This window comes from Herpailurus yagouaroundi, unplaced genomic scaffold (assembly GCF_014898765.1).
Source record: "Herpailurus yagouaroundi ecotype Mexico unplaced genomic scaffold, PumYag 250, whole genome shotgun sequence".
NCBI classification, from domain to species: Eukaryota; Metazoa; Chordata; class Mammalia; order Carnivora; family Felidae; genus Herpailurus; species Herpailurus yagouaroundi.
In genome coordinates, this window is record NW_024412467.1 from 14,779,135 (window position 1) to 14,803,309 (window position 24,175).

General features: G+C 41.7%; 1 long non-coding RNA gene across 1 annotated transcript; it reads right to left on the reverse strand.

Annotated features, from left to right (window-relative positions):
• Positions 1 to 1,273: 1,273 nt before the first annotated feature.
• Positions 1,274 to 23,811, reverse strand: LOC121020507 (uncharacterized). Its single transcript, XR_005786171.1, has 3 exons — positions 23,763 to 23,811; positions 12,162 to 12,234; positions 1,274 to 2,013 (listed from the first exon to the last, which is right to left on the reverse strand). It is a non-coding gene; the product is annotated as an uncharacterized LOC121020507 (long non-coding RNA).
• Positions 23,812 to 24,175: the final 364 nt, after the last annotated feature.

Genomic DNA, 24,175 nt, shown 5'->3' on the forward strand with positions numbered 1-24,175 from the left:
CTCCCCCGTTCATGCTCTGTCTCTCTCTGTCTCAAAAATAAACGTTAAAAAAATTGATAGGAGTAAGGCTCATGAACTTCAAGTTCAATGATCAAGCTACAAAGGTATACAACATTTCCTCTTTTAGAAATTATTTCTAAAAGTCCGTGTTCAAAATGGCGGCCGAATTTCAAGGACCACGAAGTTGGCTCTTAGGGACACGGGAGTGTCACAGAGTACTCAAGTCAAGGAGGAAAGGTAGCTGTGAGGAATGTGGTAGATGCTATGTCAACAGAAGAGGGGGGAGGGAGAGTTGGACTTTTTTTTTAATCTTCAATTTTGCTGAGAAAACTTCTCAGAGTTTCAATTTATAACAGCTGTTTCACAGATATGTAAGCATGGGAAACATGGCTCACTGGACCAAGGCCTGTGAATTCTCACCTTGAACCAAAACTCATTTCAGCTTCTTAACCAGTCACCACCCTATTTCATGCCTGGTTTCATCTCAGCAAGGAGCATTTGCTCTGATGCCACTAGTGTGGTAACCGAATAGTTCAAGGGCAGTTGTAAGCAGAGTCGGACTAAGGGGGAAATGTAATCCGCCCTAAGTGTTGGTGGAAGACATTCCATCCACCCCCAAGAAGGAAACTACTTGTTCAAGAAAAGATATCAGAAAGCATAAACTACCACAACACACACACACACACACACACACACACTCACACACACTCACATAGCAGAGCTGACAGCCACATCTTAGAAGTAGGAAGAATTGACCCAACTCTACAAGACGGTAGTTTTCCCAGCTAACTCTTGCATCTCAGAAATCGCTAGCCCTCCATGCAGCGTAACTGGATGCTAGACCTGTGTTTTGTCACCTCAGGCAATAAACAAAAAGAGGGCACCAAGGAGAAACAACCCACACTGCCATCGTCACCACACGTTATACATTCACGTGTCACCTGTTCAAACCCGTAGAATGTGCGCCACCAAGAGTTAACTATGGACTTTGGGTAATGATGTATCAATACGGGTTCACCAACTATAATAATGTACCACCGTGGTGATAACGGGGGAGGCTGTGCCTGTCCCCACACACCTCTGTCTCCTCCTCTCAGTTTTGCAGTGAACCTTAAACTGCTCTAAAATAACACTGTTAAACGCACACACACACACACACACACACACACACACTTCCATTCCTGCTTTTTGAATCCAATCAAATGTTTTTCTCTATCACTAGGCTGGAACCTCCGATAATGTCAATGACGAGATATTTAGTGGGCCGGTGGGAAAATGGAACCTACCTTACAGACAGTTCCCAAACTTCTTAAGCTTGTTTAAACTTGCCATTGATTTGGCAAATACATAAATTGACCTGACAGCAGTCAATCGTTAATAATCATAGAATGAAAACACACTGAGAAGTTAAACTTTTCTTAAGTTTATTTATTTCTTTTGAGAGAGACAGAGAGCTTGAGTGGAGGAGTGGCAGAGAGAGAGGGAGAGAGGGAACCCCAAGCATTGATTGTGTGGCCGTTAGGATATGATTTCACAACAATGGCACTGAGTCAAGACGGATGCGAGGCTGGAACGCACAAACCGTGAGATCATGACCTGAGCCGAAATCAAGAGTCAGAAGCTTAACTTCAGGTGCCCTTGAAGTTTAACTTTTTGCTCAAAGGAAAGCATTACAAGGAAAAGACAGTGGGTAGGTGGGAAGCAATGTGAAACTTATATTTGTTTTACATACACGTGTAAAGATGCAAGTATATCCACCTAGGGATGTACGCTATCTTTTAATCTCTACAGAGACACTCCTCTGCTGTCGCGAAAGTTTTCTTTTGAGAGTTGGTAGACTTGGATTTGCACGCATGTCCCACTGGTCCCCTCGGTGCCTTACTGTGCATATCTTCAAAGCAGAGTACTGGGGCAATGTGAAGAAGTCTTTCTTGCGCAGCGCAACTCTCCAATGGGTGATCGTTCTCGAATCAACTGAGCTCAGAAGGCTTGTTCTTGAATTAATCCAACTTACTAGACAAATAATACATAAGGTTCCATGTGAGTATTTTTTATCAGTAAAATAACGGATTTATGGTACTTTCTATTATTCAAATTGCTACACCATTTAAAACATTAAATCAAGAGAAGAGTCAAAAATGATTATGCAGCTGTCAAGATACGATTGCACAATAATGGCCTTGAGTCAAGATTGGGAGGCAGTACATCTGTGCTGGCATGGAAGGCTGATTTATGACAAATGTCCAACATAGTGGTATTTGGAGTTCTTTCCCCAGTTAAAGTGATGGGGTTGATTTTTTTCAGGACCTACCATTAGAGTTCCAACTTAGCATGTCTCTTGTATTTCTGATTCGACTCTAGTAGAATGCAAAAGGGAGAGGAGGTAATGTAATTCCTAAGTGCCCTCGTACACAGGAAAATAGAGTGTGTTTATGACGAATGTGTTTATGCAGAGCATGTCCTTATGAAAACACATATTTTGAGATCACCTTCTTCTCCTGCTTCATAAGACTTAAGAGAACTAACCTATATTGAGTACCTTCCACGAGCCAAGTATACTATAGACAATCCCTTAAGTGTTCGCAGCTAAGTCAAGTAGATATGATTATTTCCATTTCCCCATCCCATTTCCAGATGAGAAAACTGAAGCCACGAGGATAAAACCAGCGGTCAATGTTACCAGACAACTGGTGGGAGAGCTGGGGTAACAAGCCTTGTTCAATTACAAAACCAGAGTACCTCCTATCATACATTCTTGCACCCTTTTCTAGCAATATCGGTTGAAGTTCTGTCTTCTCTCATTGCCTTTTGTCAAAAAGTAACAATTAGATACAATGCGACCCCCCCCCCCCCCCACACACATACATCTCTCCATAAATGTCCATATATGAGTTACAGGGTAGCATAGCGGTGAAGTGCATGAACTCTGGGGCAAAAACTACCTGGGTTCACATAACGCTGACCACCTGTGTGCCACTCAGCAAGATGCTTAGGCACCTTTGGAGTCATTTCCCCGTTAGTAAAACAGCTATGCTGATAGCATAATCACTAAGAATGGTTTCTGAAATATTTTAAGTGCTGTGCCAGTATTAGCCACGACTGATATCAGTAAGGGCAGAACTCTTGGATAATATTTCTCATTCGGTATATTTTGGCTAGAGTAGTCTGGACGATTAAAATTTAGTGCTACGGAGGCAGAGATTAAAATTGAGACAGACGCATAAACCTGTTAGCTTCCTTTCTGCTCCATGCCCATAGGTTCCCTCACCCCACTCAGCTATGTCAGTGAGTATCATGGATCAAAAGGGCTCCCTGAATCAGAACAATTTTACACTCCCAACAAAATACATGACTTGAGGATCAGAGAGTAGGTTAGTCATGAAATGGAAGATGAGCCCTCTACTGTGGTAATTTAAAATACTGACTTCAGGCACCTGTGTTTACAGCAGCATCATTCACAATAGCCAAAAGACGGAAACAATTCAAGTGTTCATCGATAGATGAGTGAGGAGTCCCTGGGTGGCTCAGTCTGTTAAGCCTCCAACTCTTGATTTCAGCTCAGATCATGATGTCATGGTTTGTGCATGGAGCCCGATGCGGGCTCTGAGTCTAACAGCATTGAGCCTGCTTGGGATTCTCTCTCTGTCTCTGTCTCTGTCTCTGTCTCTCTCTCTCTCTCCCTCTCCCTCTCCCTGTCCCTCCCCCACTCTCTCTCTCTCAAAATAAATAAATAAACTTAAAAAAAACAGATGAATAAAGAAAATGTGGTCTAGCCATATGATGGGATATTATTCAGCCTTAAAAAGGAAGGAATTCTGGGGCGCCTGGGTGGCTCAGTCGGTTGAGCGTCTGGCTTCGGCTCAGGTCATGATCTCACGGTTGACGAGTTCGAGCCCCACGTCGGGCTCTGTGCTGACAGCTCGGAGCCTGGAGCCTGCTTCAGATTCTGTGTCTCCCTCTCTCTCTCCGCCCCTCCCCCACTCATGCTCTGTCTCTCTCTGTCTCAGAAATAAATAAACATTAAAAAAAATTTTTTTTAAAAAAGGAAGGAATTCTGACACAGGCAATAACATGGATGAGCTTTAAGGATGTTATGCTAAGTGAAATGAGCCGGTCACAAAAGGACAAATACCGTGTGATTCCAGTTATATGAGATAGCTAAATTAATCAAATGGACAGAGACAGAAAGTAGAATGGCAGTTTCCAGGGGCTGGGGGAGATTGGAAATGAGGAGTTATTGCTTAATGGGTACAGATCTTTGTTTTTACCAGAGAGAGGGATCTCTGGGGATGGGTTGCATAACCATATGAATGTACTTAACACTACTGAACTGTAACTTAAAGATGGTTAAGATCATAAATTTCATGTCACGTGTATCTTACCACAATGAAAAAAAAAAAAAAACCAATACTGATTTCAGTGAAACCAACTATAGCTGCCGCGGTGGCCCCTGATTTAGTGGGACAGTGTTCTGTTACTGATCTATGAGGTTAACTGAAATCGTCAATGCGTTTTCTCATCAGCAGCCAATCTCACTGACACACTGCAGCTGTTGTCTACACTCCACACTCCAAGCAAGAGCCTGGGCCACCCACCCCTTGACCTTTGATTCTTTCCTAGGGGAGCTACAAATATGACTCTCGTATTCAAGGGTACCTGTGGAGAAAACGCAAGTGTGTGTTCCTAGGTGGCCACCCTGTTGAATCCCTTCACCTGTGGAAGAAAAGGCAGGAGTAGGAAAATCTTCCTTATAGGGCAGTGGTGTTAGATCATATAATTGTCAGACGCGCTGTTTCTATTTCTGATGGCATCGTTGGAAGTCTAGGCACCACCCCAGGGTCTCTGCATCTGCACCCATGTTTTTGCATGGTGTATGAATGTGAGGTTTGTGTTTTGGAACTTGGGTAATTAACCCAAGAAAAGAATGGCCGAGTCTCTTAATTAATTAGGACCTATTTAGATTTCTGTGGTCAGCGGCTTCAATAGGAATCCTTTAGCTTAGACTTACTGCCTATGGATTTTTTAAAAATGTGTTTGAATTTCACAAGTACGTGTGAATTACGTATCTTTTAGTTCTCCCAGTTGGGAGGAAGGAGAAGGGAGGATAAACATTTTGTGTTTCAATACAAATGAGAGCGACCTTCAGGGCCAGCATATTAATTAACAAATGATTATTCTTCATAATAGTGGAATAGTGTAAAAAGGAATCTATTTTAGTAACAACAATTCCTTCATTCAGACATTAGCATCAATTCTTTATGCTTCCTGACTGCCTACATACTCCAGTGTGTGTGTGTGTGTGTGTGTGTGTGTGTGTGTGTGTGTGAGAGAGAGAGAGAGAGAGAGAGAGAGAGACAGTGTGTGTGTGTGTGTGTGTGTGTGTGTGTGTGTGCGCGCGCACGGGGCGGGGGCATCTATCATGTGGCATACTGAAGTGTAATTTGAAACAACAGCAATTCAGAAAGAATTCAGAAAGAATCTTCAGAAAGAAACTTCGTTGTTTTTTTTTAAATATAATTTATTGTCAAATTGGCTAACATACAGTGTGTAAAGTGTGCTCTGGGTTTTCAGGGTAGATTCCCGTGGTTCATCATTTACATACAACACCCAGTGCTCATCCCAACAAGTGCCCTCCTAGATGCCCATCACCCTCTCAATGCCATTTTTCCCTCTCTGTTTGTAACCATTTTCCCCCTCCCCTTCCCCCATGGTCTTCTGTTAAGTTTCTCAAGATCCACACATGGGTGAAAGCATATGGTATCTGTCTTTCTCTGTATGACTTATTTCACTCAGCTTAATACCTTCCAGTTCCATCCACGTTGCTGCAAATGGCCAGATTTCATTCTTTCTCATTGCCAAGTAGTATTCCATTGTATATGTAAGCCACATCTTCTTTATCCATTTGTCAGCTGATGGACATTTAGGCTCTTTCCATAATTTGGCTACTGTTGAAAAAGCTGCTAGAAACCTATGAATCAGCACTCCTGTATCCTTTGGCTAAATTCCTAGTAGTGCTATTGCTGGGTGGTAGGGTTGTTCTATTTTTAATTTTTTGAGGAACCTCCACTCTGTTTTCCAGAGCAGCATCCAGATGGCTAACAGACACATGAAAAGAAACTTTGTTTCTGATACCTATCACCCCCACCACTACAAGCTTATTTCAAAAGGGCAGCTGTCAAGAAGTCTCTAGTTGGCTTTACAGAAAATGAAATGCAAAGTGACTGGTGTTTGACTCTGAATGTCTCTTGATTCAAACCATCTTGAAAAGTAGAAGCCTCTCTGAAAACTGAGTGCCACCTGTTAACTGGAAAAGGGCCAAATGACCTCTGACCGGACTGCTGCCAGGGAGGTTTGGCCACGTCTGTGATTTCCATCAGCATCCGCCTTCTCTGGCCCTTCAAGAGGCTGGGGCAGGCCTTAGTTAAGGAGGGGAAGTGGCTTTCAAAACACTGAGATTAAAGAAGTACCAGAATCAAACAGCTTAGTACAATGACCGATTCTCTTTCGAACAATCCTCAGAGCTGACCTGTCCTTGGCCTTCCGAAAGGTTGCTTCCAGAATATTAAGCCGTCAGGGCACTGGGGAGAAGCCACAGCAAATGATGAGGCCACTGGGTGGGAAGACTGGATCTTAACAGCAAAATCAAAGTGATTCTGCCTGTCTTTAAGCCTCCAGAATCGCAGATAGGGCAGCACCGGTCAAGACGGAGCCATTGCCCTAAGAGATCTCGGATCACTGGTTCTCTTCTGAACTTGAGAAACTGGAAGTGGCCTTGCCAGGAACTATTTTAGCAGGGGTCGCAAAGTTTTACGAGAAGAGGAAGCAAGAGCTTTAAACCAAGTTTCCCTTTTGCATTTCACCGAGAACAGGTGTTTGCTTTGCTCAAGGGAAGACTTCCCCGGGGCAGGGGATGTCATGCACAGCTAAGAGCCGCGGTGGGAATGCTCAGCTGTCATACCTGGGATTGGTTCACATCACCAGTGTGATATCACTCCAGTGGCTTTCCCTGAATGTGATAATAAACACACGTGTGTTTTATTTATTTAAACACACGTTTATTTATTTTTTTTTCAACGTTTATTTATTTTTGGGACAGAGAGAGACAGAGCATGAACGGGGGAGGGGCAGAGAGAGAGGGAGACACAGAATCGGAAACAGGCTCCAGGCTCTGAGCCATCAGCCCAGAGCCCGACGCGGGGCTCGAACTCCTGGACCGCGAGATCGTGACCTGGCTGAAGTCGGACGCTTAACCGACTGCGCCACCCAGGCGCCCCGTAAACACACGTTTAATTAATGTTTATTAAACATCTCATTTAATTTTCATCGCAATGCTATGAAATAGGCATTATGGTCCTCGCTACAGAGATGGGGAAATTGATGCTTAAAGGGCTTGAATAAAATGTTAAGGTGGCAAAACTAAGTGGAGGAGTTGGGATTTGAGCCCAGAAAGTCCAGAGCTTTGCTTTCAGTCACATTTCTACAAGATGAGTGGCACACATTGTATCAGTTGCACAAGGTCACTAAAGAATCCTGGGTGAACATCTGCCAAGCCCATCTGCTAATTTTCCTCTTCTTTCCGGAGCTGACCCATGAGCCTGGAGGTGTGGCCCTGCCTTCCTGCCACCTGACCCGGAGTCTCTCTGCTTCGCTGCTTTCATGTCCTTTCCAAGATTAACATTTTACCTACCTTCTTTCCATGACCTCCCCCCCACCCCGCCATGACCAACGCCCTCGACACTGTGTCCTGAATAATAGAATAGGACAAAAAGTCTTTACCCACGTTTCTGAGTAGAACGGCTATCACTCCGTGGGCTTTTAGAGGGGCACTGTCTATGCAGCCTTAGCTAACTGCATGGTGTCTTCTTTAACCAGAGCTCCACAATATCAAATCTTTTTCACAATGACATAAGGAGGCAGAAAAGAGTCACTTTAGCTGGTGACGATCTACTTTCTCTTTCCAGCTTCTCCTGGATGCCTTTCTCTTTTCTCTTCTAATGCTTCCATTGCTGGATGTAAGAGGCTGCACTGTGTTGCTGTGTTCAAGATAGATGATAGATAGATAGATAGAATAAATCTAGAGAGATTTAGATATCAAGATAGAAGTAGGTGTTACGATATCAAGACATGTATGTATGTGTATCATTAGTTTGGGTTCCCCCAGAAGCAGCCCTTAAAATAAGGATCCAATGCAAATAGCAAACACTAGTAAGGGAAGGGATAAGAAACAGAGAAGGGAAGTAAATGAAAGAATAATCAAGCAACTTCCCACTGAGGGCAAATGGAGCTTAATTCTGTGGGGGAATGCCAGGGGATTGTGTAAAACTTCCTACCCTATGGCTCAGTCGGTTAAGGGTCTGACTTCAGCTCAGGTCATGATCTTGTGGCTTGTGAGTTCGAGCCCCACATCAGGCTCTGTGCTGACAGCTCAGAGCCTGGAACCTCCTTCGGATTCTGTGTCTCCCTCTCTCTGCTCCTCCCCTGCTCATGCTCTGTCTCTCAAAAATAAATAAACATTAAAAAAAACAACAACAAAACTTCCTACCCTAAGTGGATCACTACCATCAGCTCAAGCTCCAGCCCCAAATCCGCCGAATCAGAACGGGAATTTTTAACAATATCCCCAAGTGATAATCTATGGAGTGCTAGGGCAGAATATGCCTCAACATTACAGTAACTAAGGGGCAAGAAAACTGTGAGATTTATCCTCACCTGACATGGGTTGTGAGCGACTTCTTGGGGTCTGAATTCTCAGGCATTTACGGCTCAGCCTTTGCACAAGGCAGAACGTCAGTGCTCCAGTGGCCAGAAAGAAAGTCCTCAGACAATGAAAGGTTTCTTAGATATAAAGTTTAGATTGAATTTCATAATAATCACCACCACAGCTGTTGTGCTGGTTCAACATTAAAGACACATTTAGTAGAGTCAGGTAAGCAGCATTTCATCTAGGCTACATAAAGCTGTTCATTCACCTAGCTGGGAAACACCAGCATCACCATTTACTTTAGAGGCATTAAAATAAATGTGACATTGTATTTTATCAGGAGTTATTTCAGGCGCAGGCCATGAGTGGGGTCAGGAAATAGGCCTCCAAACTTGAAAAATAATCCTAAATATATTTTTTAAATGTTGAGAGAAAGAGAGAGAGAGAGTGTGCGTGCAAGTGGGGGAGAGGGGCAGAGGGAGAGAGAGAAAGAGAGAGAGAGAGAGAGAGAGAGAGAGAGAGAGAGAGAGAGAGAGAAAATCTCCATGCTCAACATGGAGCCCAGTGCAGGGCTCAATCCCATGACCCTGGGATTATGACCTAAACTGAAACCAAGAGTTGAACGCTCAACCAACTGAGTCACGCAGGCACCCCTAAATAAGTTTGTATGTTTAAGTACTGGGACCATAGAAAAGTATGAATCCAAAATTTGGGGACACAACAATATATATTTATTCTAAGCTCAAAGTATATGCTCGATACTTCAGCGTCATTACATAAACTACAAAATACAAATGAGTTAGCTACGTTTCCTTTGCTACATCTTTTGTTCAACACAACACAGAATGAATTTTAAAATGTTCAAAATATTGTAAAATTACATTCATTCCTCGCTTATCAGCCAACTCTCAAAATGGAAAACTTTTGCTCAAAAAATGAAACATTAACGCATATGGTATATTCTTAACTTACATTAAGTAATGAAACCCTACAAAATATGTTCTTCTTATGACCCTTTCTCTTTGTTTCTCTCTCCTCTGTCTGCCCTGTAATTCCAGCCATTGACGTGATGAAATAAGTCTCTGAAATAAGTCTTCCCTGGGTACCCTGAGCATAGCATTTTCCGTGCACTTCCTCACATTAAAAGTTAGCTGCCTGCTAGAGAATAAAACCTAGTGAAATCCTGCTTTTGCACAAGTGCTGTCTCTGGTTTCATGAGTTGTTTCTTCTCTGGCAAGGACAGTGAGGAAGACATCAGAGGCTTTCGATCATGCATATCTTTTTTTTTTAATTTCTAAACAATGTTTTATTATTTTTGAGGGAGCGAGAGAAAGAGAGAGAGGGAGACACAGAATCTGAGCTGTCAACAGAGAGCCCAACACGGGGCTCGAACTCATGAGCCATGAGATCATGACCTGGGCTGAAGTCGGACACTCAACCGACTGAGCGCCCCAGGCGCCCCAGTCATGTCTGTCTTTATATAGCACGGTTGACAGACTCACTGATATTGAAAAGAAAAGTTCTGCCAAATTTCACAATTCATTCCTCATTCTATTCTGAATTTCAGTTAAACAAAAAAAGCCACCTTAGAATAACAATTTGGGTATTTTCCTCAAAGAAATAGATTCTCCCTGTCCCCGAAGCGTGTGCAGAAGATGAGTTGTAGAGACGTAGAGGTGGGCGGGGGTCACGTACCAACAAATGATGCATCTGAGACCCAAGCTGCCAGTACAGAATGGGATGAAATCTTCAGGATGAGAGTAAATCCGAGAAAACCAGAGGTCTGAAACTAAGTGGGTTTGTATCAGAAACTAGATGGGTTCTAGACCAGTGCTCTCCAACAGAGATGTAATGTAAACCACGTACACTATTCTAAACGATTCTAAACATTCTAGTAGCCCCATTGAAAAAGCAAAAAGAAGCAGATATAAAGTGTATCTAACTACTATCTTATTTAACCCAATATGTATAAAATGCTGTCATTGTTAATATTCATGAAATACGTAGCGTTCTCCTTTTTTTCATACCAAGTCTTCAAACTCAAGTGTGAAATGTCCACTTTGTAGCACATTTCAAGGGCTCAGCGCCACCTGTGACCACTCGCCATCATGCTGGTCAGCTCAGTTCTAGACAACCTATTAATAAATTAAATTGCCTTTCAACTATTTGCGGGATCCTTAACAGCCAGATCAAAAACACTAGCTGTAATCGTGTAGCCAAAGCTTCATTTTTATTATAGGGAGGTCTGACCTCTTTCATTTATACTTAGAATTCCAGCTACCTCACAGACTTTTCTCTAAGGATTGTTTTGTCATCCAATTCAATTTCACATGCTTTCATTCATTCTAAACACATGTTATGAGCAGTACCTCTGTCCCCCGCCCCCCAACACACACACATAACCTGAATTATCCTACCCTCTTACCCCGGGAATTGCTTTAAATTAGAAAAATACTTTAATTCTGATTCGCTTTTTAGCATGGAATGCTCTGCTTACAAATGCCATCGGTGTAAGGTACCAAAAAACCCTTATGTCAAAGCTTCACTAGGTCTTTGTGTGGCCCGAGGAGAGGCACTAAAAAGCAAATGGCTGTTGTTAGAAAAAGTTACATGTACTAGGGCTCGTTTTTTTTATGTGCTCTGGGTCTCTGGTCAAATTCTGGAATTAGGAAGGAGACAAAGGGCGGCCTGTCACTTCAGTGCATAATCATATATATCTCCATCCCCTCAAGGGAGCAGTGAGAGCACACTATACTATGTTGTAATTAGAGAAATGTTTCTCATCCCTAGCATGGATCTTGGTCATGATGTTTGGAAGACTTCATGTCTCTCCCGAGAGAATAGTTACCTATGAGATGACCCAGAAAGAATAAGAATAAAGCAAGTTTGTGCATTACACTACCAGGGAAATCTCAAAGAGCACTGAACCTGGAATGCCAACATTTATCCCGAACTGTCCCTAAACAAAAACCCTGTCTGCCAGTGATACTCTGGCTTAATTGGGGAAACGTCTTGTTGCAAGCGATTGCCCTAAGGATCGTATTGGTTCAGGTGTGCAAATGGGTGCAAGGGGATTCTAGGACATTCCTGATGCCAGTGAGTATGGGGTGCATTTCTCCAAAGGGAGATGAAGGTTCACGTTCTGGTGGTTTGCAAACGAAAGCCCCCCTCAGGGGGACATAGACCTGAGAATTGGGGGACAGGGCAGGGCACACTGGGCCTATCTGTGAAGGGCTTAACCCTCTGAGTGATTTTCTCTTGGACCAGTAAAATCATCTTGTAAAGCATACGCTATGAATGCCTCCGATGTTGTATTCTTTTACAGCTTTTCCAATAAAACTCTCATGTGATAGAATAAAGGCAGGACCAGCTACATTATTTGCAGGGCCAGGGCAAAATGAAAATGCAGGAATCCTTGTTTAAAAAAAAATTAAGAATTTCAACAAAATGTGGCACATACCTACAATGAAATATCGTTCAGTCTTAGAAAGGAAGGAAATTCTGACGAATGGTCAGGAACAAGCAGCATGATACTAAAAACAAAAGAAAAATTTTAAAGCAGTCAGAATAGGGGTGTCTAAGTGGCTCAGTTGGTTAAGCATCTGACTTTGGCTCAGGTCCTGATCTCGCGGTTCACGAGTTCGAGCCCCACGTCGGGCTCTGGGCTGACAGCTCAGAGCCTGGAACCTGCTTCAGATTCTGTGTCTCCCTCTCTCTCTGCTCCTCCCCCATTCATGTTCTGTCACTTCCTCTCTCTCAAAAATAAATAAAAACATCAAAAATTAAAAAAAATAAAAGCAATCAGAATAAAAGGTAGATTACCTTTTATTAGACTAAAGGCAGAATTCTCATTAGCATTACAAGAGACCAGAAAGCAACAGAATAATGCCTTCCAGTAATGGGAGAAAGTGGTTGTCAACCGGGAAAGTTCCATCTAGCTCAATTATTATTCAAGAACAAGGCGAAATAAAGACAATTTCAAACAGATGGAGCCTGACATTTTACAAATCATGGACTTTCCATCACTGAGAGAATGAAAAAAGGATGTACATTAGTAGGAAAGAAACTAATCCCAGGAGGAAAAAGGGGAATGCAAGAAATATTTTACAGTTTTTCATTCTACCTCCATTGTCTCTTATAATTTTTTTTTAATTTTCTATTTCTTGTTTCCTCTGTGCTACATTCTGAATACTTTCTTCATATTTTTCTAGTTTACTAATTCTGTATTTAATTGCTAACCCTGATCTGTGATGGTTAGGATTAAGTTCAGGTAAAGTAGTAGAAAAACCCGTTTTTGCCATGGCTTTAAAAAAGAAGCAATTCAGCTTTCAGTAAGATGGAGTAACAGGGGACTGGATTTGTTCTCCCGTCTGGGGAGGAAAGAAACACAGACAACACCTATAAGGAACAACAGTTTTCGGGGCTCCTGGGAGGCTCAGTCGGTTAAGCGCCCGACTCTTGGTTTTAGCTCAGGTTATGATCTCACGGTTCATGAGTTTGAGCCCCACATGGGGCTCTGCACTGACAGTGTGGAGCTTGCTTGGGATTCTCTGTCTCCCTCTCTCTCTGCCCCTCCCCCGACCTCTCTCTCTCAAAAATAAATAAATAAAAATTTAAAAAAAGAAGCAATAGTTTTCAAGACTCTGGACATCAGGTAATAGAAGATAATGATCCTGAATGAAAAGGAACAAGTAAAGTAAGTCCTATGATCACTCCAGCTTGTTGCCGTGAGCGAGGTCTCATCTTGGGCTGTGTCACCAAGAGAGAGAGCTCAAGTACAGCCTACTGGAGTCTGATTTGAGACTGAGGATCTCAGGAGACCAAGACAGATAGAGGTCGCAGGACAGAACACTGAGGGGAGGAGAGCTGTGCACAGACGGAAACGCAGAACTCCACAGAAGGTTCTCCTGCAGTAGTCAGCTGAGAAATAATCGCATGTGTGTGAGGAAACCATCTGAAGCTAGAAAACGAACAACCCGAAATGGTCAGAGGAAATAGCTCCTGAGCTCACACAGGCCGAGGAATAGTGCCCATTCCCAGAAGTTGTATTAAAAAAAAAAACCATATGATTCATGGGGCAGCTGGGTGGCTCAGTCGGTTGGGCGTCCAACTTCAGCTCAGGTCATGATCTCGTAGTTTGCAAGTTCAAGCCCCGTGTGGGGCTCTGTGCTGATGGCTCGGTGCCTGGAGCCTGCTTGGGATTCTGTGTCTCCCTCTCTCTCTGCCTTTTCCCTGCTTGCACTCTGTCTCTCTCTCTCTTAAAAATAAATAAAACATCAAAAAAAAATTTTTTTTAAACCCTCTGATTTGTGAGGCGTGGGGTAGAGTACATGGAGAGGTGGGTGAAGGAGTTCAAGAGATACAAACTTAGAGTTATAAGATAAATAATTATTGGGATATAATGTGCGGCATGGTGACTGTAGTTAACGCTATTGTATGTTCAAAAACGGCTGAGAGTAAATCTTAAAAGTTCTCATCCCAAGAAAAAAATTATAACTGTCTAGTGGTGGATGTTAACTGAATTTATTGTGGTGATCATTCAGCAATATAGAATTCAGGTATAATATATATGATATTGTATATATGACATACTATACAATTATTATTACATATTATATATATAATCCTTATGCTTACACCCAAAGCTAATACAATATTGTATGTCATTTACATCTCAATAAAAAAAGAATAGACCTGAATACCTCTACATCTATAAAAAGGACTTCAATTTGTAGTTAATAAAGAATATTATAGGCCCAGATGGCTTATGGGGGCAAAACATAGATCTGATATACGGTTTTCACTGTCTAGACTTCTTGCTTATTTTAGATTCATCTAATGCATGAAAGACAATGGGACATTTTCCAAGACTAGTAAGAGTAACATATAAGTAGGGCTCATGAATTCTACCAAACATTTGCAAATAATACGATTTTTACACAAACTTTTCTAGAAATTAAAGAGAATACTTCTAAACTCATTCTATAAAGCTAAAATTACTGTGGTAAAAATATTACAAGACAGGAAAACTTTGGATCAATACTTCTCCTTAACTTAGGTGTAAGAATTCTTTTTAAAAATACAACAATCAAATGTAACAAAAAATAAAAAGCATATTATGAGCAAGTGAGATTTATATCAGGAATGCAAGGTTGGTTTAACATTTTAAATACTATCAATGTAATTCACCAAACCAAAAAAGAAAACCCACATAATCATCCCTGCAGATGTAGGAAGGTCTGACAAACCCAACATCTGTTTCTATTAAAACCTCTTTAGAAACTAGGAATAGAAGGGAACTTCCTCAACTCAATAGAAGACATCTACTGACCTACAACTACCATAAAACTCAATGGCAAAAGACTGAATGCTCTTCTCGATATGAAGATAAAGATGAGAATGCTTGCTCTCACCCCTTGTATTCAACACCATATTGGAGGCTCTAACCAGTGTAATAAGGCAAGAGGAAGAAAGACAAGGCATCATTTTAAAAAGGAATAAAAGCTTTTTGGTTTTTTTTAAGGCAACATGAATGTCTACGTAGAAAACTCAGTGTAGTCTACAGGAAAGATACTAGAATCAATCAGTTAGTTGAACAAAGTTTTGGTATACAAGATCAATATACAAAAGTGAATTATATTTCTGTAAACTAGCAATGAATAATTGAAACATCGAAAAGCAATGACATTTACAATAGCATGATACTAGTGATATTTAAGGATAAATCTGGGGGCTCCTGGGTGGCTTGGTTGGTTAAGCATCTGACTTTGGCCTGGGTTATGATCTTGCAGTTCATGGGTTTGAGCCCCTTATAGTATTGGGCTCTGCACTGGCAGCTCAGAGCCTGGAGCCTGCTTTGGATTCTATGTCTCCCTCTCTCTCTATGCCCCTCCCCTGCTTGTGCTCTCTCTCTCTCTCTCTCTCAAAAATAAATAAATAAACATTAAAAAAAGGGATACATCTGACAAAAGAAGTGTCCTGGAAACTATGAAACCATGCTGAGAGAAATTAAAGAGGGATAAAATGAATGGAGATATGTATTTTGTAAGTCAGAGGATTCAACATTATGAAGATAATCAATTTTCTCCAAATTGCTACCTACAATCAGTGCAATCCCAATAAAAATCCCAGAAGCCTTTTTTTTTCTTTTTTTTTTTTTTGGTAAAAAACGAAAGCTGATTCAAAAATTCATTTGGAAATCCAAATGACCCAGAATATCCAAAGCAAATGTGGGAAAGAACAAAATTGAAGGCCACTAATTAATTTTGAGTTATCAGGGCATTCGAATGGCAAAAGGAAAATGAACACTCAATAGTAAGCGTGCCCAAAGTTTGTCCAAATAAAAAGATGTGAAACATCTGTTGTGTTGAGATGTAGTAATTAACAAAATAGATTGGTGTGGCATCACATAGATTGGCAAAGGATCACATAGACTGGGCCCAATAAACACTTGCTGGATATAATCAAAATTGGTCAGATAGCAGTCTTGAAGGTTGAGGACACATTAGAAATTAGCTGCTTTCAAACTTGATTAACACAATTTTATTCATTTATGTATTATTTTTACCCCACTCACTTCTTGAAAAGACTTGAAGTAGCTGGTAATTAACTAGGAAAGTAGCCAAAGACTTGTTACCCAACATATATATTTTTTACCCTTGTGTATTTTCCTAATTTGTCTTTCATCAGACTAGAGGTTCCTGAGTGCCTTCCACTTTACAATACTAAGTAAAACATAGATCTGATATATGGTTTCCACTGTCTAGACTTCTTGCTTATTTTAGATTCATCTAATGCATGAAGGACAATGGGACATTTTCCAAGACTAGTAAGAGCAACACGTAAGTAGGGCTGTCGTCATAGTCCTTCTTGTGTTAGGAATTTTCCCGTCATTGTTCCAAGAAGGCAAACACTTGGGAACCACACTGCAGGAAATGAATGGTTTCATGTAAATAGCCATTTGCCACACAGTCCAAAGTATCATAAAGTGTCTTACAATGATGCATTTCCTACTCAGCATCTTCCCTTCCTGAAGAAAGTTTGATCCTTTCTAGAGGAGAAAATGGTGACTGGGGATTTACATTGCCTCTTGAAGAGATTTTCTCCATGTTTATGAAAAATTATACTGGCAATTAATGATGCTTAACATTAGGTATTACGGTGATCTTTTAGGTGCACTGCTGCTTTTAATAGGAATCGAGAAAGTCTTTCGTGTGTCGTGAAAATGCTGTAGGTTGATGAGGGGGAGTGTCTGATCCATGGGTCTGATGTATGCTTGTTTGGGATAGGGAACAGCACTTTCCATCTGAATTTTAAAAATAATAATAAATGTGACCAAAAAAAAAAAGCACCATATACTTTCTTCCAAATGGGCAAGGTAAGCATCCTTATCTTTTCGAGAACTTGGATACTGGACAATTAAAGGCTTCCTACATTTGAATTCTGTTCTCATTTTTATGTTGCCTATAGTGGCCTTTCTACATACAGATAACATTTCTTTCTGCCTCTCACCGACTGTTGTTCAAACTCCCTAGGATGTTTCACCAGGACCTTCACGAGGACCTTCTGGTCCTTGCTTACCTCTCCAACTTCATTTTTTTTAATCCTGCAGGAACACACACATATGTGCATGCTAGCCTCCCTCTCTCTGCTGTCTCCATCCCACACTACCTGATGAGGCACCACATTCACACCCAATAAGGTGGTCATATGGAAGTCATTTCAGTTCCATAATGGCCTAGGTTTCCACCAGATGTTGGGCCTTTGCCCATGTTGGTCTATCGGCTTAAAATATTGTTCCTCATATACTCTTTGTTATGGACTGCATGTTTGTGTCCTTCCCCCTGCCCCCAAAATTCATATACTGAAATTCTAACCCCCCCAAAGGGCAGTATTCGGAGATAAGGCCTTTGGGAGATGATTTGGTTATGAGGGTGGAACCTCCAAGATGGAATTAGTGTCCTTGTAAGATAAGGAGGAGAGCTAGACCTTTTTTCTGCCATGTGAGAATATAAGAAGGTAAACCAAGAAGTGGGTTCTCACCATAACCTGACCATGGTGGTACCCTGATCTTAGACTTCCAGTCCTCAGTGCTGTGAGAAACAAACGTTTGTGAGTTAAGGCTCCCAAACATTGAGTAGTTTGTTTTAGCAGCCTCAACTAACACTGTCTTTGTTTGGCTAACTTCCACTGAACCTCAATTTCAGGTTACTGGGCACTTCCTTTGAAATGCTATTGGTTGATCCTCCCGTCAAGATTAGGACTCCTTGTATGTTAACATATCCTCACCTACCATAACACTTATTTTACAGTGTTTTGGAGCCACTGTATTTTCAAAAGATGGCCACACCTGTATCTCTGAGCCCACGTGCTTTTACCCTGCTGTCCTTCATCAAGAGGTGGAGGGCAGAAGTTGGAGGAGCCTAATTCTCCTTCCCCAGAATCCAGGCTGGCCTTAGAGGCCAATAGAATATGGTAGAAATGATGGTCTATGTTTTCCAAAGCTGGATCAGAAAAGGCCCTGAAGCGTTTTTGTGTTACTGTCACGACGCTCTGGGGGAAGCCAGTTACCATGTGAGAAGCCCATCGCCCTAAGACTGTTACACTGGAGAGGACACTCACATGTGTTCTCAGCTAACAGTTAAGCAACAACTGCCAGCCAAGTTAGTGACGACATCTCCGGCTAATTTCATCCCCTGGCCATTAAGTCATGCTCAACACTGCATCTTCTCAGCTAAGGCCCAGACATCATGGGCTCTCGTACCTTGTTTAAATTCCTAAGCTGCAGGGCTGTGGGCATAAGAAAGTAGTTTAAGCTGCTAGACCTGGGGATAATTTGCTACACTGCCCTAGTAATGAAACGACAATTATGAAACGGAGGTTCACTTACGTAGGCTGCAAGATCCCACACCAGACTCTACAAGCATGAGGACGAGGACTATATCTGATTTGTTTACCATTGTAGCCTCGGCTTTTAGCTCAATGCCTGGCACATAATAAAGGGCTGGATAAGTAATCTTAACGAAATACGTGAATGAATGGAAGGATGCACGCCATCTTCCTCTAGCTTTGGGCTTACCCACGTCTTGCTCACACCTGAAGTTTGGTGATCTAGTTATAGCCGTTTGCCCAAGATCCTGCTTTTTTCTTATCTGTGACGTTCTATATCATTAATTCCCACAGTGTTCCTCTTGACCGTTCCTTGATTAGTGTTTGGAATGATGAAGTGGCCCAGAGAAAGGCCTTGGACCAGGTGGGTCTCAGGAGGCCTGCCTGGTACAGCCCCCAAGTGGCCCTCCTCTCCCCAGAGGGGGTGAAGTGAGGAATTACAAGAAGCCAGTAACCCTCTGAGGTCTGTGAACTTGACAGTGGTCTCCATGAGGGTGCAGAGATGTTCATTTGCCACATACTGCTCCTCTCTTTCTTCTGACCCTCCCAGGGCGTGGGGATGGAAGAGATTACAGAGAGAGAGCAAGCCCACCAAGAACATCATCAACTCTGTGCTCCAGGAGTGTTAGCTGGTGGGGGGCAGGAGGTCGAAGGTGAGGGGTAAGGAATTCGGGCACTCTGCTGTATGAGATAATATCCACGCCTTAAAAAGTCTGTCATCTTTTCTCTCCACCCAAACCCTTTCTCTTCCCTTACACATGCTCTCTCTCTCTCTCTCTCTCTCTCTCTCTCTCTCTCTCACACACACACACACACACACACACACACACACAGAGCCAGGAGGAAGCCTAGCATCCTGAATCACCTCTGGTTGTATGTAGAATGGGTGTAGCCTTCCACACTTAGCCCAGTCATAGAGATAAAATAAAAATAAATAGAATAAGGAGAATAGAAAGAGAAGGGGGAAGAAAAGGGGAATAAGGGCTTTTATTTCATGTTTGTTATGTGCCATGAAACAAAATGCAAGCCTCTTTGCGTAATGCCATTTCATTTGAAGCAGCAATTCACAAAATAGGTCTAATTTCTAATTTGCAGGCAAGAAAACTGCTGTTCAAATTGTTTAAGTAACTTACTCAAGATTGCATAGTCAATGCAGAAACCAGAATTTGCAGCCAGATCTGGCTGTCTCTTAAACTCCACGCTCTTTCCATTCAACTGGTCTACAAGGGGGTTCTATAAAAGTATCCCAGGTATCCAAATAGCCCACAGGGAGAATGTTCAAGAAGGATCACGACATGGGGTCGCGTCGGTTCTGACTTTGTGCGGATTTGGACCCCATGTTACACCACCTGCTTGAATTCCACTCCTGCTTACACAACTACCTGGGTGTCTAAACACAGCTCGGAACTCCTGGCTGATCTGGAGTACAGAGTCTTGGCTGCACCTGCAAAGAATTCAGGCTGTGAGATTCCAACACAGAGCATTGCACCATAGAGGAGATGGTTGAGAAATCTAGCTGATGGCTTCCAGCCACACATTGCTTCATACCCAAGAATGCATTTCTGTTTCTGGCAAAAGACAAGTGACCTTCCACGATCCATTCTGGTCAACCACATTAGCTATTCTGATCATAGCAGCCACTGTGAACTGAGTTGGTTTTCTAGACTCCCCGTTATACAGTGTATACACCAGCTCCATTTGCTAGGGTGACACAGTCAGTGATTTCTTCAACGTTTACAATAAGCGATAAGAAAACAAAGGACCACAACAAAGTGCCTTGGTGCTGGATCAAGTCACTTAAAGATCACAAGGAATTCTCAAAAGTGTCCTGTTGCTACCTTGAAACATGGGCTCGGGCTGCTGAGAACGTGGCCAGTGGTCTCTGACTGTCAGCCACATTCCAGAACCGTAAAACGAGGAGTGACCTTCCAGCAATTTCTTTTAATTGTTTGCTTTATTTTTCCTATTCAGCAAACATTTCCTGAGCATCTGCTTGGCCACTGACCCCTATCGAGGACACCAAGATGCAGGGAATGTGATCTGTACCTTCAGAATGTTACAAAATGTTGGACAAAGGATAAGGAATCAGCTAACACATGCCCCAGGGTTTTGTTGTTGCTGTTGTTTTCACTTGAGACATTGATTGCATTGGTAGGGGATTAGGGAAACGGTGGAATGAAAGATACAAAGCTTGAAAGGGAGACCGGACATTGCAGGTGACAGGACCCCTTAGAACTCCCCACTCTCACCCTCACAGTCCATAGGCTCTGTGTCGACTTTTTCATAATCCTTCTCTGGGGTGGCCCAGTCTTGCCTAAGAACATTCCTGAAATTCAAGGGAAGCATGTGGAAGGGAGCAGTCTATTCCAACAGGCAGTTACATATTTTATTTTGATCAAGGGTTTACTCCGGTTTGATTCAGCTCAACCTTTGAAGTCCCATTGTGACCTAGACATTAAACTACAGAGCAGAAATAAATGGTCCTATATCCTGAGTTTAGCTAGCTCCCCATACCTAGTGATTATAGAAAAGAAGTTACATATTTCAGCAGATTGCTTTGTCATTTACGACCCTTTGTTGGGCCAAAATATAATTTCTCATAACATATGCATTGTGATTTTTAGTTCTCAGAGTCAGAATATATGGTCAAGTATATAATTAAAATTGACGACAACTTACACATCAGTTACTGTGTTAATCAGTGGTATTCAGGCCCTTCCGTTTTAATACATCTCATATGGTCACTTTCTCTGAATGTTGTGGAAAAAAATTAAAAACCTTTCTCTATAAATCCTACTTTTTTTAATGTTTATTTATTTATTTTGAAAGAGGGAGAAGGAGAGTGCACACACTCATGAGCAGAGAGAGAAAGACAGAGAGAGAGAGAGAGAGAGAGAGAATCTCAAGCATGCTCCGAGCTGTCAGCACAGAGCCTGACTCGGGGCTTGATCTGAGCCAAAATCAAGAGTTGGGCACTCAACCGACTGAGCCACCCAGGCCTTTCAGCAAATCCTACTTTTTAGAATATGATGTAAGAAGTTGAATTTTACCCTCAGAGCTGCTTGACTAAGCCACGTTACTCTATCTTTGGGATGGAAAATTCTGGAATTCCCAGTGGTGATGGTTTACATTAACTTTAGGGAGAAGGAGGGAATATAGGAGCAAGTGAGAAAGAAATAAAAGAAAACAAAACTTTAGCTCCAGAAGAAAAGACAGAGGTGGGTAAGGGAATTTAGAAATAGGAAAGAAAAGACAGAACGCTATTAGAAAAAAAAAATCTGAACGGCAGCCTGATTTATTGTAATTCATCATATCTTCACTCATATCCCCAAAATAGGATTCGATGTAGCTCTAGGCAAATGGCATCAAACACCAAAAGCAACAAATGACTCATAATTTAGAAAACCAGTTGAATGAGCTGTAAAAAATGGGTCCAAGTTTATTTTTAGAATTTCATAGAGCGGTTTTCATTTTCTTTGAACAATACGTCAGAATATACAATGGCGTTCTCTAGGGTCTGAAAAATATATTTAAAGACAACTGTGAATTCTATTTTAACACGGTACACTTCACTTTTGATTTTTTTTTTTTTTTAGTTAAGTGCAGAGAACATTACAAAAGCACTCCGTAGTACCCTAATATCTTTCCAGTCATCGAGAGTTCATTGTCAACACCCCCAGCTGTGGTCTGCTGTATGTGGTGGTCACATTTAACGGGCTTGACTTTACTGAGTCTGTGTTTTTATTTCTCCACCAGTGCCTTCCTCACTTGACTTTCAGCTTATAGTCATTCACCACATAAAAATACCGGAGCTAATAAGATGATTGGACGAAAATGCAGAAAAATAACCATGTAATATGTAATGTGCCATAAATGCAGTGGACACATATTATATATTATAGCAAAACCTTGGTAATTGCCTGTCTGGTTTAATTTTCAGCTGAGTAAAGGGAAAACATTCCAAGGTTGCGCTATCTTTTTCTCTGGTATTATTATTGTTACAAATATCTGTATTGGTCAGGGAACCACATGAATCCATCACTGAGTTTGATAGTTTTCAAAGATTCTGGAATTAGAAGCTAACCTAAGGTAAAACACTTAGCTGTGCACAGCTTTCCAGAGTTTTCTTACTTTTCTCATCCAAAATGAATTTCAAATTAACCTTTAAATAATAAGAAACAAGAGTTCCCTAGGAAATTGTGGGGTAGCTAAACCCCAGGGTAGGGAGGGGGTAGGACACAGGGTGAAGACATTATGTTCTTACTTATCCCTGTTAGCAGATGGTTTTAAAGACGAACGGCCTTGGATCTTGGAGTCTTTCCTCTATGCGTGTGGAGAAGGAGACATCATGATTTAGGAGTTGGGGTTGGGGGGGGGATAGTAAAAACTTGGGCAAAATTCTGGTATGTACCAATTCCAACCTCTCATTTTTCCTTTTTTTTTTAACCCCTATCCCCCCAACTTAAAGTCCGAGGAGAACTTGGCTTGAGAAGGCAGCTCAAGGTTTCTATAACCATCTAGTGGGTACGCCAGCTGCTAGAGATTTGGGGATAAAGGACCCCGCGTCCCTGTCTGCAGATAATTTAGAGTTTAAGTGGAGCGGTGAGTACTAACTCCCCAGGACTGTCATTAACAAAGCACCACAAAGCTGGGTAGCTTAAACAATAGAAATTTATTCTCGCACAGTCCTCGAGGTTAGAAGGCTGAGACCACGTGTTGGCCGTGTTAGCTCCTTCCCGGGGCTGGGAGGGAGAATCTGTTCCACTCTGTTCTCCTAGTTTCCACCCTAGTGGGATTGAAAAAGGATATTGGAACAGTTAAAAGAATACAGCTGACCTCCGAACAATGTAAGGGTTAGGGGCGCTGACCAGTTGAAAAGTATAACTTTTGATTCCCCCAAAGTTTAACTCCTAAGAGCCTACTGCTGACCGGAAGCTTTAACAATAACATAAACAGTCAATTAAAACATAGTTTATATGTTATATAAATATATTACAGATATTTAAAATATTAAATATATGTATTAAATATACATATTGTTATATGTATTATGTTCTGTATTCTTACAATAAAGCAAGGTAGAGAAAAGAAAATGTTATTAAGAAAATCATAAGGAAAATACATTTACAATACTGTACTGTATTTATAAAAACAAACAAACAAACAAACAAACCTTAACACTAGGGGCGCCTGGGTGGCTCAATCGGTTAAGCGTCCGACTTTGGCTCAGGTCATGATCTCACTGTTTGTGTTTGAGCCATGTCGGGCTCTGTGCTGATGGCTCAAAGCCTGCAGCCTGCTTTGGACTCTGTGTCTCCTTCTCTCTCTGCCCCTCCCCTGCTTGTGCTCTGTCTCTCTGTGTCTATCAAAAATAAATAAACGTTAAAAAAACCTTTTTTTTTTAAAAACCCACATGTGAGTAGACCCACAAGTGCCATTCAAGCCCATGTTGGTCAAAGGTCAAGTGTACAGTAAAATATTGTAATTACGTACTGGAAATATTCAGTGAATATGGAGAAGAAGGGTGGTATATTCAGAGATGAGAGCAGTGTTCTATTCAGCAAGTAGAGTTTGTCTTAGGCAGTT